We start from the raw sequence: 15,710 nt of genomic DNA, 5'->3' as shown, positions 1-15,710 counted from the left end.
GATGTTGCCTTACAAGCAGCCAACTGTCTAAAGCAGCTTGAGATAAATTCTTAAAATGACTTAATTTTATTTAATTCCTTAGTTTTACAAATTTGAGCATATTTTACACATAAACAAGACAATTTTCAATATAGAAATACAAGTATAACATATAACTTTAATCCTAATACTTGAATTCTTATTTGATTTCAAACTTTGAATATACCTTACAATGTATTAACCAAATTAGCAAGTCTTAAGGACCCATATCCTATTCAGTTTAAATTTAAATGAGCACTCCTTATAATTTCTCATTTTAAAGGAAAAAATATATGGATGAAACTATTTTTTCAATATAAAAGCCGGCATTTTTAATCTTTGTATGTAAACACAATTCAGGCCTTAAAAATCACATTTTAGACAACATTAAACAAAAACTAAACAGAAATTAGAATCAGACAAACCAGACCAGACAAACCAAAGAGAAACCCGGGATTTCAGAGCACAGTCAGACTAGAAAGATGCCTGCCTGATTTTATTCAGGGCATTTTCTAACAGAGGGACTGATGATGGATGAGACTAAACAAAATTTCCCCAAGAAAATTCTCTTGGCAGCTGCTGGGATATTTTCTATAGTCAGATCCAACACATGTCCCCCGCCTCAGTTTCCAGGCAAAGAATAAGAAAGAAAGTGATAGCTCAGAGGATTGTAGCTAAAACACCAAAGAAATTTAGTATTTATTTATTTCATTATTACAAAGACTAGAGAATTCTAAGGACTTCATGATTCTTCTATATGTCCTAATTCTAATTGAATTTGTACCAACTGATGTAAAGCTTTAAGCTTTTCTTCCTTGTTTCCAACTCCATGAATTTGCATCCAGGCTTTAAGACAAGCAATCTAATCTGAGCTATAACAGCATCAGTATAACCAGTTTGTTGTCCCACAGCTGCATAAGTGCCAACACCGATGAGCATTTCAAAAGTAGTTCCCGGGAGATTATTTCTGGCGTTCATGCAAGATATTTGAAAAGCCTCCTCTCTCCACCAAGATTTGAATTGTAAATATTGTCCTGGTTCCAAAACCTTACTGGCAAGTAAATCCCAATCCAAAGGAATGATTAAATGATTATTACAATAGGAAGAGATAAGACCTTGAACATATGAGGACTGAGGTCCATACGTAGCAACAGATTGACTAGCTTTAAGAAAGTAAATTCAAATTGGTCAAATTGGATATTATGCCCTCCCCCAGGATCTGGAGCATTAAGAAGAAAAGTCTGTTGAATAATTGGAAAAATAGATGCAGAAAAATTACTAGAATTAGATTCTAAATCATCATGACGCATAAGCACCTGTTGCATTTCAGAGACTTAAGGGAATTAAAAAATCCTTAAGGGAATTAAAAAATGTAGGCTCCCGGGAGCCTACATTTCAGCATCAAGTGGATCTCCATGCTGATGAACACAGCGTAAAGATTTTCCTACTTGTTGCCAAACATTCAAATTCAATTGATTACAATGTTCAGGCGTATACCAATAACAGTGTTTCTGAATAGCATTTAAAAATAGCATTTAAAAGACGTAACAAAATCTTGTCTTTTATCTGAATCCCTGATCCTCTTGAGAGGGATTTTAAAACTTGTACATAATTGTCCCCTAATGAATGGGAATTTCCCATGACTTTGCTAGTTACCTGAAAGTTTTGCGTACACAGCGCATTCAACCTACCCTTTCGGGGTTCCATCTGTTCCCAATCTCTTCTTAAGGCCCCACGGTAGGCGCCAAATGTTGTTGTGAGTCGGGGGCACAGAGAGAGAGATCAGCAGATGAAATCATCAAGGACTAGCAAAGGACCACCGCTTGCTCAGGCAAATGGCCCCGAGTTCACGCTGTGTCCTAATTTTATTCACAAGACTTCAAAAAGCTTGTTTACTGAGAAATTGGCATAACATCAAGCATATGTTACTTAGATACTTACTTAGATGTTACTTAGATCAAGCTAATTTACTTAGATACATGGAGTACACCTGCAAGATAGCTTAGTAACAACATAATATCAAAAGGCATTCATTAATTGTTATTGCTTCTGTGGTTTCCACAACATTCCTCCCCTTATCTGAAGGGATAACCTTGGAAGGTACAGAAATCTTATGAGGATGTTTTACTGAGAAAAAGCCCAGAAACTACCTTCAGTCACATAGACCTGTTTCAGTCACATGTGACCCGCCTTCAAGTCACAAAACAATTTTCTTGGCAAAACATTCTTTTCTTGTTGGCTGTGTTCCCATCCAAGGCCATGCAATGGGTTATTTCACTATATTGGGAAGACTCTTCAAAATGCCTGGCAGTATCCGAGTGCCCCATAGCCCCAGTTTGCTTTATTATATAGCCATATGCAAATCAAGGACCCTGATACAAAGTTGCACATCGAAGGCTAAAACAGGAACTCTAGACCAAGGCATAAAACAGGATGCATTAGTGAAATCTACCAACATCTGAAAACAGAGAGTCAGAGGAAGGGGATGTAAGTTGCTTCCAGCAACCTAAAGAAACAAGTGAAATGGGTGCAAAGACTCAGCATCTCAGCCAATATGGAGATGGAGGGGGGAGAACTTAGCCTTTTGCTAAGCCTCGAATCTACAATGGCTTTTTGCCATTTACGATCCACAACAGTGGATCGAGGTAGGAAACAGTGGATTGAGGTAGGAAAACAGCCAAGGCTCCATTGAAGCAACCAACCAAGGCTCCATTGGAGCCTCAGATCCCCTTAGAGGTGGGCCTGGTTACGTGCCACCAACTTGTAGTTCCCCTCTGAATGATGTCACGGGGCTGCCAGCTCTGCCTACACACGCCATAGCTGCCTCCCTGCATCCCTGTGCACCGTCCTAGAAGAAAAAAATAGTTTTCAGAAGCAAGGGCAGGCATGAGGTCAGCTAAGTCCTGTCTGTTTACGGTTCCACTGGCTGCCTGGCCGTGCACACTGACTGCAGAGTGAGTGAGGGATGCCACCTTGTGGAGGGCCCCTCTGTCCAGCGGCTAGCTCTGTGGCCTCTATAGACATAGGGAGCTGTGACAGAGCCAGAGAGAGATCAGGCCTGGTCTCCTGGACATAGAACAGTCTTCTACAGCCACAGAGCGACGCAGGTGGATGAGCGGGCAGACGGGCATGTGGACTTAGGGTCAGTGAGGGAAGTTTCGCTTGGTGAGTGGGGGGAGGGCAGTCAGGAAGAAGGAAGGGCCTGACCAAAGTAGGATAATGAGGGCTCCGTTCAGAGAAAGGGGAGTCACCTAATGAGACTAGAAAGAGAAAGGCTGCTCTGACAAAGACGCCCCATGGCACCTGCCCTGGGCCAGGACATTTGGGGGAGGGGAGATTACACCAGCTCTGAGCCATCCTTACTCCCCCATTCTCAGAGTGTGGGGCCAGGGGTCTTCTGTGAAGAGGGTCTTAAGTGGACCCAGCCAGGTGGCTGAGGGGACAAGGGATGCCTGCTGAGCCAGGTGCCTGGAGGCCCTGGCTGCTCTGTGTCCCTGTCACCCAACTCATAGCCTTTGCTGTTCTCCTCTGCTCAGGCCCTGAAGCTGATTGGGAACAGCAAGTGAGGGGGTGCAATTTGCCCAAGGGCCCAGGAACTCGGGGTTGGGGAAGATCCAGGGTACAGCCCTGAGGCCAACAACTTCTCTTGACCCAATTTCCCCAAGCTGGCAGGAAAGTGGAGGGAGAGGACTGCTCTCCACCACCATGCCCTGGGGGCAGGGCATCAGTATGCCAGCCTCTGGCCAGAGGGCTGTGGTCCAGGCCCAGAGAAAGTGCATAGCAGACAGATTCCCCACACAGGCCTGGGCTATGACCCACCTCAGCTGATGGGCCTCCTACCACTCACTCCTCCGTAGGTAGGGCGATGAGAGATCTGCTACCCCCTCCCTCCTTCCCACCCTGGTAGTGCTGATAACCCCACCATCAGCTTCCAGAGGCACATTTTATGCTGGGGTAATTCCAGACTTCCAGCCAGAGGCCCTTGTGAGCAATCAAGCTAGCGCAGGCAACCTCGCTGCACTGCACTGCACTGCACTGCACTGCGCTGCCGTGTGTGTGTGTGTGTGTGTGTGTGTGTGTGTGTGTGTGTGTGTGAGAGAGAGAGAGAGAGAGAGAGAGAGAGAGAGAGAGAGAGAGAGAGAGAGACCCCTGCTACGAAAGGTTAACATCCCGGGCAGGGCTGGCCTTCAGACGCTTGTTTCCAGGTCTGAGAGTGATGCAGCTGGGGCTACAGCTAGTCTGGGGGCCTTGCAAGCAGTGCTTAATCCCCTCCCCACCACCATCCCACTCAAAAACATCCGCACCCGGTAGCATCCTCTTCAGCCTCCGTTTCCCTCCAGTCCCAGGTTGGGAGGAGCAGGCAACCTCAGGGACAGGGAAAGCCCCAGGAGCGCCCTCCTGCCGGCCTCGGCCCCAGGGGACCCCGGTGCTCATCTACTCACTAGGCCTTGGGGCTCAGCCCCGGGAGGAGACGCGAACTGGGGCCCCTTCCTGTCTAGGGAATCGGACGTAACTGGTGGGCGAAGGTCAGCGGCACAGACGGGTGCAGTGGGCAGAGGTCCACTGGCACGAGAGAAGAAACCGCCAAGGTTTTTCCAAAAAACAAGAGTCCCGCAGTCCTCTGGTCCCCGGCTCGCGCGCCAGCAAAACCAAAGCGCTATGTGGGCCGCCAGGCACACACGGGAGGCAGGCCCGGCCCCGACCCGGGTCCCAGCATATGACCCCCTCCCCGTGCCGCTCCATTCCGATTTTCGGCGAAAGGCCGGCTGGCAGCCGGCTGCCAAGCAGAAAGCTACACCGCGGGCTCAGCAACTGGTGTCTCCACAGGGTGTAGCACCGCCCTCTCGGGAACAAAAGCCGCCGCCCGCGCCGGAGCTCACGCACACTCCGCCGTAGTTAGGGCGATGAGAGATCTGCCATCACCTCTCTTCCTACCCTAGTAGTATAACACCCCCCATTAGCTTCCAAAGGCGTTTTTTTATTTTTTAATTTTATATTTTATAGGAACAGAGAGAGAGTCAGAAAGAGAGAGATTAACAAAGACAGGAAGAGAGAGAAATGAGAACCATAAATCATCAGTTTTTCGTTCCGACACTATAGTTCACTGACTTTCTCCTTAGTGCTTTGACCGTGGGGCTAGAGCAGACCAACTAAACCATTGACGCGAATGAGGCTACAGATAGTCTGGAGGCCTTGCAAGTTGTGCTTAAAGCCCTCCACACCCCCATCCCGCTCAAACCCATTCTGCACCGGGCAGCATCCTCTTCAGCCTCCATTTCCCTCCAGTCCCAGGTCGGGCGGGCAGGCAACCTCAGGGACAGGGAAAGCTCCAGGAGCAGCCGCCTGCCGCAAATCAGCTGCAGGGGAACCCGGTGCTTGTCTACACATTGCGGCTCGGCGATCAGCCTTGGGAGGAGTTGCGGGCTGGGGCCCCTTCTGACAAGGAAACCGGACGGAACAGGTGTGCGAAGGTCGGCGGCCCGGCGGGTGCAGTGGTGGGGTCCACAGGCACGGGAGGAGGCACCGCCAAGTTTTTCCACAGGTCAAGCGTCCCCGTAGTCCTCTGGTCCTCGCCGGTGAGCCAGCAAACCACTGCGCTCTGCGTGCCGCCGGGCCCACCCTGGAGGGCGGCACGGCCCCAGCCCCAGCCCCTGACTCCCACCCAGTGCTGCTCCACTCCGTTCTTCGGCTTAAAGGCCGGCTGGCAGAGGGCTGAGGGGCAGAGAGCTACCGCGCGCCGGCGGCAGCAACCGGTGTCTCCCCAGGGCGCAGCTCCGCCCTTTTTGGAAAAAAGCCGCTGCCCGCTGGGCCGGGGCTCCCGCTCACAATTTTGTAGGTAGGGAGATGAGAGATCTGCCACTCCCTTCTTCCTTCCCACCCTAGTGGTACTGATAACACCACCATCAGCTTCCAGAGGCACTTTTTTATAATTAAAAAAATTATTTTATTTTATTTTTTATAGGGACAGGGACAGAGAGTCAGAGAGAGAGAGAGAGAGAGATTAGGACAAACAGAGAAATGAGAACCATCAACCATCAGTTTTTCGTTGCAACACCCTAGTTGTTCACTGAATGCTTTCTCATATGTGCCTTGACCGTGGGGCTAAAGCAGACCAAGTAACCTATTGCTCAAGCAAGTGACTTGTCCAACTTTAGGGACAAGGAAAGCTCCAGGAGCACCCGCCTGCCGGGCCTCGGCCACGAGGGACCCCGGTGCTCGTCTACTCACTGGGGCTGAAGGCTCAGCCGGGGGAGGAGACGCGGGCTGGGGCCCCTTCCTGTCTGGGGAATCGGAGATAACAGGTTCACGAAGGTCGGCGGCCCGGGCGGGTGCAGTGCCGGGGGTCCACAGGCACGGGAGGAGGCACCGCCAAGGTTTTTCCAAATACAAGCGTCCCCGCAGTCCTCTGGTCCCCGACCAGCGCGCCAGCAAAACCACTGCGATCTGCGGACCACCGGGCCCGCAGGGGAGGCAGGCTTGGCCCCGGCCTCAGCCCCTGACCCCCTCCCCGTGGTGCTCCATTCAAACCTTCGGCTAAAGGCCGGCCGGCAGCGATGCTGCACCCACAGGTAAGCTGCCTTCTGGCTACGAGTCTTTTACTGGGTATTTATATTGTGACTATCACAATGGCTTGCCCGTTCACTTGTGTCTTTGATGAAAAGAAGTTTCTAAGTCTAATGTCTTTCAGTTTATCAATCATTTCCTTTTTGTTAGTGCTTATTTATTTATTTATTTTTTACAGAGACAGAGAGTGAGTCAGAGAGAGGGATAGACAGGGACAGACAGCAGGAACGGAGAGATGAGAAGCATCAATCATCAGTTTTTCATTGCACGTTGCAACACCTTAGTTGTTCATTGATTGCTCTCTCATATGTGCCTTGACCACGGGCCTTCAGCAGACTGAGTAACCCCTTGCTGGAGCCAGCGACCTTGGGTTCAAGCTGGTGGGCTTTTGCTCAAACCAGATGAGCCCATGCTCAAGCTGGCAACCTCGAGGTCTCGAACCTGGGTCCTCTACATCCCAGTCTGATGCTCTATCCACTGCGCCACCACCTGGTCAGGCTGTTAGTGCTTTTGTTGACTTGCTTAGTACATTTTTTTGTTGTCTTGTTGACACTGAGCTCAAGAAGTTTCATTGTTTTCCTTGTCACATTTAGATTTACAATCAACGTGGAATGAATTTTAGTGAATGATAATTAGGTGCAGGGGTTAAAATTAGTTTTTTTCACATGGGTCTCTACTTGACTTATAAGGACACTTCAGTACCATCTTTGCCACAAAATAAGCATCCATATGTGCATGGATCTGTGTCTGGTCTCTTATTCCACTGGTCTTTTTGATTATCCTTGTGCCAGTATCACACTGTCTTAAATCTTGTAGCTTTGCCTGACCTGTGGTGGCACAATAGATAAATCATTGACCTGGAATGCTGTGGTTTCCGATTCGAAACCCCATGTTTGCTTGGTCAAGGCACATAAGAGAGTTAATGCTTCCTGCTCCTCCTCCTCCCTCCTTCCCTCCTTTCTCTCTCTCTCTCTCTCTTCTCTAAAATGAATAAATTAAAAAAATATTTTTTAAATCTTATAGCAGATTTACATATATAATAGTATACATCCTTCAGCATAGTTCTTCATCTTCAATATTGTCTTGGCTATTTTTAACCCTGCCTGACTACATAAATTTTAGAATTAGTTTATTTCTTTTTTCCAGATTTATTGAAGTATAACTGACAAATAAAATTGTAATATATTTAGAGTATAGAATATGATGACTTGATAGATATATACACTGTGAAAGGGTTCCTGCCATGAAGCTAGTGCACCTGTCACCTCACAGGGCACAAGGGTTCACTCTTTTCTCCACAGCCTTGCCTGCATTTGTTATTTCTTATGTTTTTTGATAAGATCCATCAGGTGGTATCTCATCATGGTTTTGAATTACATCTCCCTGATGATTAGGGATACTGAGCATCTTTTCATGTACCTGATTGCCATTTTTATGTCTTCTTTGGAAAAATGTCTTTTTGGATCCTCTACCCAATTTTTTCCTCTACAAAGCCTTTCCTGTTACACAAATATTATCCACATTTTCTTTCCATTGACCTTTCCAGTTTCCTAGAACAGTCAGTTCATCCCTTTACTAGCAGATCCTCTAAACCAGTGGTTCTCAACCTTTCTAATGCCGTGACCCCGCAATACAGTTCCTCATGTTGCGGTGACCTCAAACCAAAAAATAATTTTGGTGGCTACTTCATAACTAATTTTGCTACAGTTATGATTCGGACTGCAAATACCTGATATGCATTATGTATTTTCTGATGGCTTTAGGCGACCCCACCGGGGTCGCGACCCACAGGTTGAGAACCACTGCTCTAAACTGAGACCCAACAAAGAGTACCACCAGGTCTACATATTGCATCATCAGAGGAACATCACCACGGAAGCAGCAGCAGTCATGGTTCTCTTAATACAAACACCCTAATTCACATGTAAGGCATTTAGAAGTATTGTGAGATCCACTTAAAATATGAGAAAATGAGCCTAAAATCAATATTTAAAAAGTGCTCAACTCATTTTACTTTGAATCTTTGTTGTAAAATCCTCAAAAGGATACAAACAAGTATTGTAGAATAGCTTTGTTTTGCTAATTTAGAATCAGCTTCATCAGCTTCTATTAGGCAGGTGTCTCAAAAGAGGACATTCTGGCATCAAAGAACTGCTGCCACCAGGATGCTTTGCCCATTTTTAAATTAGGCTATTTATCAATAGTTTTTAGTTATTGAGTTGTATGAGTTTCTTACATATTTTGAATACTAACCCCTAATCAGATCTGTGGTTTGCAGATACTTTCTCCCCATTCAGTAGGTTGCCTTTTCATTTTGCTGATAATTTATTGTTTTTGCTGTGCATAAGCTTTTTAGTTTGGTGTAGGTCCACTTGTTTATTTTCATTTTTGGCATCAAATACAAAAAGCGACGGGACCAGTGTCAAGGAGCTTATCCTTGTTTTCTTCTAAGAGTTTTATAGTTTCAGATCTTACATTTAAGTCTTCAGTCCATTTTGAGTCAGTTTTTATGTATGATGTAAGACGGGTCCAGTTTTATTCTTTTGCACGTTGATATCTAGTTTTCCCAATACCATTGATTGAAGAGGCTGTCCTTTCCTAATTGCGTATTTTTGGTACCTTTGTCAAAAATTAATTGACCATTTGTGCAGGGGTTTGTTTCTGGGCTCTCTATTCTGTTCAGTTGATCTCTTTGTCAGTTTTTAAGCTGATACCATACTCTTTTGATTACTGTAGTTTCATAATATAGTTTGAAATCAGGAAGTGTGATAATTCTAGCCTTGTTCTTCTCAAAATTTCTGTTGGTTGTCCAGGCTCTTTTGTCATTCCATATGAATTTTAGAATTATTTTTTCTATTTCTGTGTAAAATGCTATTAAAATTTTTAATCTGTACATTGCTTTGAGTAGTATGAACATTTAAACAATATTAATTCTTTCAATTCATGAATACAGAATATCTTTCCATTTATTGGTGTCTTCAATTCCCTTCACCAGTGTTTTATAGTTTTCAGTGTACAAATCTTTCACCTTCTTTGTTAAATTTATTCCTAAGTATTCTATTCTTTTTAGTCTATTGTAAATGGGAATTTTTTTAAGTGAAAGGAAGAGAGATTAAAGAGACAGACTCCCACATGCCCCCCAACTGGGATCTACCTGAAAAATCCCATCTGGGGCTGATGCTCAAATCAACAAAGCTATCCTGAGTGCCTGAGGCCAACATTCTTACCAATCAAGCCACTGGCTGTAAGAGGGGAAGAAAGAGAGAGAAGGGAGGGGGAAGAGAAGCAGACGGTACCTTCTCATGTGTGCCCTGACTGGGGATTGAACCTAGGATGTCCATACACCACGCTGACGCTATATCCACTGAGCCAACCAGCCAGGGCTGTTTACTGTTGTTTTTAAGGTGGTTATACAATGTTGTGAATGCAGTTTTCTTTTTTCATTTTAAATTTTTTATTTTATATAGACAGTTTTATTTTTTCACTTAATATTTAACTTGAAATTTTTTTTCATTCTCATTGGGAGTTCTTTATGAGTGCTATTTTTAGAAATGCGCAGTTGATGGACATGAGGGGCTGCAGTCTGAGGCTCTTACCTCCCAGCCTGGGCAACACCCGGGATGCTTATTTTATCAGGCCTAAGGCCAAGGGAAAACTGTGTGGACCAGCACTTGACAACAGTAAGTTTTGGAAAATAAAACGGATGGGTTCTTTCTTCTTCCTCCTCTTTTTCCCTCCCCTCAGCACAAAAGAATTATTGAATATGAGAGATAGAAGGGCCTTTCAAAGTTCTTGAGCTTATCCCCCCTCATTTTATACATGAGGACACTGATCCAAGGAGGGGTTCCCCACCCTGTCACCCTGGGCAGAGCCCCCTGGAACCAGCACTTGGCTCCTTCCAGCCCAGCTCCTTCCATGGCTCTTGAGGAGGTTTCTGTGAGGTGCTGGTGGACTGAGCGCCCATCACCCACTCGAGGCTTCTGTGGTTGTGGGTGGGGGTCTCCTAGGTGGCCTGTGAAAGCTGCACCCTGCTCTCTCCACAGGAGCTCGGCTTGCTGCAGGATTACCTGCTGGCCTTAACCACTGACGACCACCTTCTCCGCTGTGCAGCTCAGGTACTCTTCCCCCTCGGAGCCGGCCTTGGGCGGCTGCCAGCCTGCGGGGGCTGTCCCATCGCCCGGGCCAGGACAAGAGCCTCTGAGCTTGGGGCATGCATACAGAATCCACCCAGGGTTTACACGGAGCACCGTTCCAATTCAGTCACTTCCTCCTAGTGTCAGAGAGAGCAGTTGAGGCCCATTTATCAGTGTCATTCATATTAAACTGTAGAGTCAGAAGACACTAGCAAGAATTTGTGTCTTTTAAACCAAAACAACCAATGCCTTAAATTTACAGTTTGGCAGATCCCTGAAGTTTCCATAGAGTTAGATTTCAGATATTTTGGGATGTAACTTTCTTCCCTGCTAGGAGAACTCCTCTGCTGACAGCGGTTTGGTCTCAGGACTCCTTTACACTTTTAAATTATTGAGGATCCCAAAAAGCTTTTGTTTATGAGCATTATATATATTGAAATATACCCTTGGAAATTAAATTAGATTTGAAATTTAGAAATTAAGACAAAAATTTTAAATGTTTACTTATCAATTTGTTTTAAAAATAACCCATTTCATGTTAACATGAGTGACATGTTTTGTGAAAGGCAGAGGGGTGGCATTGTGTTCCGTTCTTGCAGCTCTCTCTCTTCAATGTCCGCCTTAATAGAAGACAGCTGGAGCCCGTGTCGGCTCCTGTGCTCACTTGTATTACCACACACTAGCCTCTGGGAAGCTCCACAGTATCCTTGTGAGAGTATGAAAGGGAAAAAGGCAAAATAACGTCTTAGTGTTATTGTGAAAATAGTTTTTACTATCTGAACGGGTCTCAGGAACCCGCAGGCCCCAGACTCCATTTTGAGACCCTCAGGCTCACAGACTCCTGAATATCACAGAGCATGTGGTCCCACTGCCGCAACGGGCAGATAGGGGCACTGAAACTCGGAGAAATGAGAGATTTGCCCAGGGTCACACTCAAGTGCGCATCTGGCAGGGACTCCCAGCCAGGGCTTCCCGCTCTTCCTGCCAAGCTTTCTCAGTGAACTCTTCCTCCAGCAAAAAGGGGTCAGATGCCTGCTTAAAAGCAGGGGTCCCCCCATCAACTGTGGAAGAGTTTGTGTGAATTCTCCTGAAACCTGTAAGCAGAGTAAAAACCCCTTCCCCTCCTAACAGATGTCTCCCAGCACTGCCACCACTACCCCCAGCTGTGTGACACAAAATGAAATTTTGAAATTTGACCCTTTTGGCACTGAAAGCTCAACATTGCATATCCCTATGGGCTCCTCCCTTTTGCCTGTGCCCATGTCCCACTCCTCACTGTCATTCCAAACCCTCCCCACAGCCCATCCATTTTGCTGGACCAGTGCTGCCTCTTCCTCCTCCAGCCAGTCCTCCACTCCTGCTGTGCTGAGTTTGGAAACCAGCCTCGAGCTGGCTCCAAGGCACCCACTTTCCTAACAGCCTCCCAACATTGCTTCCTGGTCCCCAGCACTGGCTGCTCTGTCTTCCCTTCTGCACCTCTGTGCTGTTCCCTTTCCCTAAAGAACTTTTCCAGACCCCTACCCGCACCCCCGCAGATAGTGTCCTCTGTGTCATGGAGCCCCCCAGCATTGCACCTGTCCTTCTCTTAGAGCAGTGATGATTTCTGCCTTATATGTGAAGTCCTCGTGCGGTTTCAGTAGCTTTTGTCTCTTTCTTCAGACTCAGGTTCTCCCTCCAGGTGAGGGGAACCGTATCTGGCTTCTGTCTTCCTTGCCCCTGCCCCCCTCAAGTGCTCAACTAAGGGTGGTGTTCAGCCAGCACATGAGCTGAGCAAGGAAATGGTTCTGGTCACTGGTAATGACTCTCTCTCTCTCTCCTCAGGCTTTGCAAAACATTGCTGCTGTCAGCCTGGCCGTCAACTACCCAAACAAGGCCACCCGCCTCTGGAACGTCGAGTGTTAGCTCTCGGTATGGTGTGCATGGAACCAGCTCCTCTGACCGCAGGGATCTTGGTGCAGATATCTGAGCTCATTCAGGAAAGGTCCTGTAGGGTCAGTGCCCGGCTCTCCTTGAGCTCCCACGTCCACTCCAATCAGAACGCCGAGCAGCCACATCTCCAAGAACTTCCCGTGTCCCAGGCTAGACACCTGCACACACCGTAGCATGTGAGAATAAGCATAGCAGTGCAAAATTACTCAGCAAGGGCTGGCGCGAGGCCCTGGAGAAGGTCGTTTGGAGACCGCCTTTCTCCAGGGCTTGTCCCTGCGGCAGCCACAGGCCAGGGAAGACCTGGAAGCAGCCTCTCTGGAAAGGTTCTCTCGCAGCCGCGCTGGAACTGCCCGCACCTGGCCTTCAGGTGAAGATCGGCCCGCATGGAGCCGGTCTCTCTCAGCAAGGCCTCCGGCAGCAGCACCGGTCTGGGGCTCCTCTCTTGCTTTTGCTTCCTGAGACTTGGTAATCCAACCCGAAACTGGTGAGAACCCGCCTGCCATCACCTGGTCCCCAGCATTTAGCACGGGACTGTGTGCCATGCCAGCTCCCCAGCCACAGCCTCCCAGAGAATCCTCGGTGAGAACAAGTGCCCTTGGGAACTGCCAGCAGGCTGCGTGGGCGTCGCTCACGCACTGGCTCCCAGCACATCCAAGTTTTTTCAGTTGTTGTTTTAATATATTTCAGTTTCCACCTCATGTTTTTAGAACAGAACTACACTACTGACTCCCTTGAGAGGGCCTCAAGGGAATGACCAGTGGGACAGTCATTCAGGGGACAAACTGGTCTGTGTGACAGTAGAACTTGAGGAATCTCTCTAGCTTCTGTACCTAAAGAAACTTTTGAGGTGTTATCAGAGGAGAACTTATTTTAGAGGCAAAACAAAACAAAAACCACATGATGATTTTATTTCTGCCCCACAGTCACAGTAATTCAGCACTTCCACCTCTGGGACTCTGCGTGTTATTTGGCTATCACTTGTCTAGCAATAATTACATTAGTTCTGATGAATGCTGTTTTCTTTCTTTCTTTCTTTTGTATGGTGTAGTCTTGCCCTGAAGTGCTGATTATTATCCTCTTTCCAAAGCCATACTCTGGCTGGTGAAGCTGGGTTGGCATATAGGCTGTACACAGCCTCAGTGGGGCTCGTGGGCATGAAGAATGCCTGAGGCTGAGCAGGCCCTGCTCTCCTGGTGCTCCTGAGGCAGGTGACTCCCTCAGCTCCTGGTCCGCAGCTGGTACCAGCAGTATCTGACCAAACATTTCCATCAATACCAACATCCCTTCGATCCTTCTTGGGAGGCAGGACGGCCTGGGATGAGATGGAACTGGCAGGAATGAAGACGGTATGGAAACATGTCCTAATCTGTATGTTCCAAATCATGTATAACAGACACTGTCCCTAATGCGGAGTGACTTATTTTCATCATCGTCTTTAATTTGTTTTCTTATGGGTTTACAATTTTGAATTTTTCCTATTTGGTTGAAAGAAACAATTTTGATTATATCAGCTGAGTTCAGCCTGTAAAAAGGATGTTAAGGTGTGGATAAAATATGCAAATGAGAAATATATTGTACAAATTCTATATAAAAAAGTAAAATTGTGTGTGGGCCTTTTTTTCCTCCTTCCCCTCCTTCTGCCTCTCCTGTGAAGATTATACTTAAGAGTTTTTACCAATCCCAAACTGATAGAAATTCTAGAATCTCAAGGCCTCTGGGTTGAAAGGAATCAGAAAGGTTCTAGGCTCCCGGCTGCACCTCCCACCATACCTGAATAAGCCTGGACTGCAGGCCTGTCTGTCCCTCTGCACAGCTGCTCAGGTTCACGCGTGCTCTCATCCCCAAGTCGGCCCTCCCCAGCCCATCCCCCCACCCCCACCCTGCTCATCTTTTATCTCCTGTGGCACACAGGACACAGTGTGCAGCCAGCAGAGAGGAGGAAGACAGGTTCAATCCTGGGCCTGCTGTTCCTTAAGCATCTTGTCACGTGCTTCTGAACCTTGCTTCTCACTAAATACAGAGCTGGGCCTCCCTTTGGGTCTCAACTTCCTCGCTCAATTCTCTAGCTGGTCACTTCTTGCTCAGCATTCCTGACACTGAGGGCTATCTCTTGGGAATTAGAGAAGATAGACTTTTTGGTTGGGGCTGGACTTAACTAACCTTCATGGCCTATTATGTCCTGACAGCATCTGACTGACACATCCCCCTAAAGCCCCCAACTGCCTTGCCTTCCAGGGAATCCTGGGAGGCCGGGACAGCCTCAGCCCTCACAATCCCTGAGACCAGAAGGAAAGCTGGTTGGGCCTGAGGCTCAGCAGAACTGGATGCTTCCAGGGCCTGTGCAACCCCAAGTCTCTCTCTAGGTCCTAGTGATAACATTTTAATCCTCTTTCACCTCACCAAGGGCTTGAGAACCCTGGGCCTTTACTCTGAAAAGTTGGTCAGGAGAACCAGGCTGTTTGGTCTATCTGAGCCCGGAGCTGCTGATAAGAGTGACTGATTGCTTGCTAGAAATCAGGAGCAGAAGTATGAAGGTTACCTGCTGAGACTAATCAGCAGTATGCTGGGTGCTGGAGCTGCCACGAATAAACAATAGAAAGTTGCAAAGGTCAAAGGTAATTAAAAAAATTTTTTTTTAGATTTCATTTATTCATTTTAGAGAGGAAAGAGAAGGGGGGGGAGCGGGAAGAGGCAGAAAGCATCAACTCCCATATGTGCCTTGACCAAGTAAACCCAGAGTTTGAACCAGCGACCTCAGCATTCCAGGTCGACGCTTTATCCACTGCGCCACCACAGGTCAGGCTCAAAGGCAATTTTGAATGGAAGGGAAGGGAAACAGTTCAACCAGCCGAGCTTCCTCATTTCAGAAGAACTAGAAGCTATGAGAGGTCAGCTTGGAGTCGCACAGGAAGTGGTAGCAGAGCCAGACCAGCTCAGTTCTGATGCCCAGCCCCAAAGCTGTCACCACTATGTGCAGGTGCTCACTCACTCAATAAATCGGCAGTATGCTGGGTGCTGGAGCTGCCCAGAAGCCACCTGGTCAAGATTGAGGCCACAGCTACACAT

General features: G+C 47.3%; 1 long non-coding RNA gene across 3 annotated transcripts; it reads left to right on the top strand.

Moving 5' to 3' along the window:
• The first annotated feature begins 260 nt into the window (after positions 1-260).
• Positions 261-14,244, top strand: LOC136318363 (uncharacterized). Of its 3 annotated transcripts, none has more exons than XR_010728063.1 (4): positions 261-1,942; positions 1,981-10,262; positions 10,626-10,697; positions 12,537-14,244. It is a non-coding gene; the product is annotated as an uncharacterized lncRNA (long non-coding RNA). The 3 variants fall into 3 exon arrangements; XR_010728064.1 differs by having other exon boundaries at positions 275-6,587; positions 10,132-10,262; XR_010728062.1 differs by having other exon boundaries at positions 283-10,262.
• Positions 14,245-15,710: the final 1,466 nt, after the last annotated feature.

This window comes from Saccopteryx bilineata, unplaced genomic scaffold (genome assembly GCF_036850765.1).
Source record: "Saccopteryx bilineata isolate mSacBil1 unplaced genomic scaffold, mSacBil1_pri_phased_curated manual_scaffold_74, whole genome shotgun sequence".
NCBI lineage: Eukaryota > Metazoa > Chordata > Mammalia > Chiroptera > Emballonuridae > Saccopteryx > Saccopteryx bilineata.
This window is presented reverse-complemented; position numbering and strand designations above follow the sequence as displayed.